Consider the following 5331-nt stretch of genomic DNA (forward strand, 5'->3'; position numbering starts at 1 on the left):
ATCCTCGAGCGTCTTACTTGACCGTGGAGCCAGAAGCCTTTTCAACGGGGAATTCGAGCCCGAGGGGTCTTTGACCTTCTACCGAACGATTGAAACGTTCGTCGATCGGCAGCTGCAGCGAGGAACGCGCTAATTATGACGAGCCAAGTTAATGAAAAAGGCGATTGTCTGTCTGGGAATCGGATTTACAATGCTTTGGGGGATTTGCTACGCTCTGATTTTTCAGGGCGATCTTGATATTTGCTAGAGCATTCGAGGAGACTTTTTAGTGATCCGTGATTTATTAGGTAGCCTAGGAGGCATCTTTAGTTGGCTGAAGGTAGAATTTTCAATTGAAGGGTTCGGAAGATCAAATATTATACCTTTTCGATCAGTCGAAGACTCAAATTTTTATGGCTAGGTTGGTTAAGAACCAGCTATCCCTTCTTTTGCTTAGCTTTTCATGCACGGTGGTTTTCGCAATTTTTATTCGTTATACCAAAAATGATCCCACTCGATTGATAGAGCCCACGAGTGCCTCGTCGCCGCATTTGGCAATCGAATCCGAAGAAACGCTTGGGTCATCGACTCCCTATTTCGTTCGAGGGACGAGGGGTGGCCCGTCACCGCGAGAATCGTGAAAGAGTCTGAACGAGCGGAGCCGGGGTCTCGACGTCAGCGACGATTTCTCTGGTATTCTAACCTTAAATTTTGCACATCTGTCCCGAAGCTCCGATGCCTGCTGGGACGACAATGAGGCAGTTAAGTCCTCGGTGCATCGGCTGAGTACACACGGCGTGCGGGCAGCGAGAGACGAAAAAGAGGGGAAAGAGGACAAGCGAAAGGGAGAAGGAGAGAAAGAGTAGGACGAACCCCTGGCACACACGTCGACGCAGGGGCAAGTACACCCACGGACTCGGGGTAGCGCACGGGCAACACGTACACATCCAAGAGAAGCGTAGGAGAAGGGTTACCTAGGTTAGGGACTCGGAAAACATCCTTTGTCGAATACCCTACCGGGACCGCTCAACCGCCCAGCAACTCGTTCAACTCGCTCAGAAAAAATCAATAATTCTTTGTCGTCAAGTTTACCTCCTGTCATGCCACGCTAAACCACATTACGAACGCGGCTCGCAGTCTGAAAGAGCTACAAGACGGAATAGAGATGCTCTGGCCATTAAGAAAGATGAGACGTAGAGGATTCTCTGCTCTGACAGGCTACAAACTATGTTGTATTAATTCTAGATAACCTAAGTTGTTTCTTGAATCAAAGATTTTAGTCTGATCAAACAAAGCAGGACTGCCAATTCAGCACGGAACCTAACAATTTTCAGCAACGATCCTTCGCCACCTCGAAACAATTCGGAAGACTTGCATTCTAAAATATTTGTTACACGGGAAACGAACTTCCACGTTTGCCCCGAACAGATGTCTTCCCCAAGCGCGACGCCTTGTCCCAAGGAAAATAGAAGTTCACAAATTACCCAGCGTAACGCTTCCATGCGTTCGGGAGGAGCGTGGACCGATGTTTCGTATTCTGAACGATTACCAGCAAAATCGAAGGGGTGCGTCGAATCGAGGGGGCCGGTTTACGTGGCACGAGAAACCTTGAAAAACACGAGCCGCCCTTCGGTGGTCCCACAGCGAGCGTCGCGAGTATCGTGAGATCATCGCGTGATCCGATCTATGAAGGACCGTTACGCGTGCGATGAAGGATGGGCTGAGCAACGTTGTTAGAGGACGGGAAGGGAAAAATGAGCAAGAACCCGACCGACGGTGAGCGAGAGAACGAGGGAGACGGCGAACGTGCGAAAGGCGGCGAAAGAAAGAAAGATACGAGAGACTCTCTCAGGGGTGAGACTCATGGCAGTAGGGCAGTAGGTTAGCTAGGGGCGATAGGCACCCCCCGGCATCTCTAGTGCACATAGTCCGTTGGGTAACAGTAAATAGGATTTGCTAGACAACTGTCGACCACCGAGGGGACGGGACGGAGCCACCGTAAATATATCCACCGGCTTACGTTTATGGCTCTAAAACGATTCTGTCGGATCCAGGTATACCGGGGCTCCTTCGAGAAAGGAACCAGGATTATTCGGTCGTTAGGTTTCGGGGTTTCTTCGAGTTAATTGGACCTGTAACCGATACGCGATTCCATATTCTTTTTTGGAAGCTGATGACCGAACGAGTGGAGGTTCGTTCTCTTAATATGGGGGTTGTTTTAAGTTTATGGTACTTGAAGTTCATTATGCTATGTGTTAATAACTTACTAGGTTCGTAGCAATCCTTTGACTCATTTGATTTCCCAGTTTTTCAGATAAAAATGTTATTTTTATTATGAGAGGTGGTAAATTATTGAAATGGTAAAAATAATAGGTACTAATATAATTAATGAAAGGAATTTACTGGAAATAGTTCTTGCACCTTATGATACAGAAGAAATCAACTTCTTCGTGACAAGAATATGAAAGCACGTGGAATCCTGCTTTGCTAATCTTGTTCATCTTTGTCATGTTAATCTTTATCATGTCAAGGTATTCTGAGTTCGTTTTGTCGCAATACCGAGGCTTCAGTATGTCAAAAAATATTGCTGCACGTCGCATGAACGCGGTCTACTAAATTTGTCTCCGCAGACACGCTCGAGGTTGCTATTCCTTTAACGACGCCGGCCTACTTGTCGCCCGTATGGCATGTTGTAAGATAGTCGTGCTTTGCGTACTTCGTTTGCCCGCATGCTTGCAGTGTGCTCAAGAGTCGACTCGGCATATGGGCGATTTACATACGACGCCAATAAGAGTCCCGTTCGGCGGCCATTGCCCAGGGTTCGCGGCCTCTGTGCTCGTTCGAACGAGTTCCTTTGGAGGAACGCCAAATTAAAAGTACGTCGTACCTCCCTCGTAATTATTGTCTCGACAAGCTGTATTATACAACAATTTCGACCATCGGTATGGTAATGTCTTAGAAAATAATGAAATTGGATAAGAACGTTAGTACTTTTTAAAAATGAGGTATAATGATGAAGTTGAGAAACGTACATTAATTTCCTAAACTTGACAACACAGCTCGTCAACACTTCAATTACTCCAAACGTACGTATACAGTCACGCCATAATTCCACCTTTTATTCGCAATCAGGCGTCCATGTTCTCAGAACGAAATTCCCCGCGGTTCTCGAACGGTGGGAGCGTGTTCCGAGGTTTTCGTTTAGCACACGTCCGTTCGATGCATCCGAAACGCAGGAACAACGTAGATTATTCGATAAATCCGAGTTTCGGGGGCGTCTCTGGATTTACTGCTCGCCCTCGCGCCCCTTTTCTAGCGTCGAAAGGCACTCGATCGACGCCTGACTGCCGGATAGGAACGAGAAAGTGCAGAGCCTGGGACGATGCCGAGGGAAGAGTAATATCCCGGGACGAATACCGTTTGATCTGGCTCGGAGCCACGGTGTAAAGGACAGATGCAATTTGCCTGATATCGTTTTACTGACAAAAATATCGAATGACGTGGCGCCGGGACCGGTGACACCGACCCTCTCCCCGTCTTTGAACGAACGACGGAATATTATCGGATGGGCCGCTCGTTGTTGGATTTCCTACGGATCATTTTTTTCCTCCTTTTTATTTTTTTTTCATTTTTTCATTTTTTTTTTATATAACTAGCCCTTTCGTGTAATCCCTCGTCGGAGGTTGGCGAGCGCCGGTTTATTTTGCTCCTAGTGCCGTCATCGAGTCATTTCGCGTTCATTGATCTCTCTGTGGCTCGCGTGCGAGGTTCATTGATTACCGCTGTCTATCGGCGGACTCGTTGAATTTTGAACTAACCGCGTTGCTCTATTATTTTGCAATTCGTTCTTTTGATGTACCGCGAACCGTGACGTTTCGCATTATGACGCCGATCGACGCCGATCGACGCCGCGCGACTCTTCGGTGAAATCTTGCGCGATCGTCGAGTCACGATAATCGGCCGTGCCCTGGTAGTGGGATACTTTTGGAGAAAGTACTTCTTGCAATATCAAACCTAATATTACTATTGATTATCGATAACATCACCGTGGAAGATTAAATAAATTAATTGGTCTCTTGTTAAGGGTTGGGGATTGTCGCTATTTGTAGACTTGAGTGGTATTTATACTTATTGTATATAGTAACACAATGATGCTACATGTAGTATACGTAGTCGGTAGTATTTGAATACTTGAGTCTTTCATGGTGAAAGTAGCTTTGGTGTTGACTGGAGTTTGAAAGCTTTTTGTTGAGACGATGAGTGCTTTTTTTTGAGGGTAGGTGTCGAGCATCTGTCCACAAATGAGGTCACTGCATTACTTTATGCATGGTTTCTGCATTGTTAATGGCTGCACGGGTTATTGGCCTGATTCTAGACTCTGCAATGTCTCAACATAGCTAATTGTTTTAAATTTTAATGAATTGTTCTTATCGAACTCAGACACATCAGGCACGCTGATTAATACTATCAATCTATCAATTCTCAAATGCTGAGGTTTCGAATAAGTATTAAAAGAAGTATTGGCAAATAAGATAGTTGATAGTTCCTGGAATGCCACTAATAAATGTTACATTGGTTTCGATGCAAAGCACCAGCATACGGGGAATAATCGAACGAGGCCCATAATTAATATCTAAAAATAACAAATCTTCACGTAAGTATCCTGACTACGAAACTTGAATTTCTCATCTACATGTTGACTGCTAATCCGAATATGGGCGACACGTAAACTCCGCAGGGTGCCACGTCACACGAATACGGGTGACGTTCACATTTCAGAAAATGATATATGTGGTTTTCTTTTTTAGAAACATTTCAAAGCTACTGAAACACTTACTCTCGCTATTTCTGACCCGACCGACATCCACTACAGTGAAAATTTCAGTACTTTCCTAAGATATTGGATACGTCTATTAACATTTAACACTCAGCTCTTAAAGCACAGTCTGGTCTTTTCCACCGTTACCCAAACACCTGTGCAGTAAACACCCGAATCAAAGAATGTAAGAAGCATCGCGCGTCACCGCTTTGAAGTTCGTTCAATGATCAAAAACTACCGTCAATGACGAAACTTATTTACAAATTCGGCAATTATCCGAGACACGACTGAAATCAAAGGCGAAACAAATGGAAGCAATAGACGAGCGTAGGTTGTTTTAAATCCCAAAGTGTTTACCCACCGGGGGGATACTTCCGGCTGCGGAGGGGGAGGACGAAACAAAGCGGAGGCTCGCGTCACGCCTGCAACTCCGCGAGAGCGCGACCACGGGCGTTGTTTCGCAATCGGTAGCGAAATTGCTAAAATTTCAACGTGGACCGAGCACCGGGGAAACACCGTCGCTCGTTATTGAT

Source organism: Hylaeus anthracinus, unplaced genomic scaffold (genome assembly GCF_026225885.1).
Source record: "Hylaeus anthracinus isolate JK02 unplaced genomic scaffold, UHH_iyHylAnth1.0_haploid 27295, whole genome shotgun sequence".
In the NCBI taxonomy this organism is placed as follows: Eukaryota; Metazoa; Arthropoda; class Insecta; order Hymenoptera; family Colletidae; genus Hylaeus; species Hylaeus anthracinus.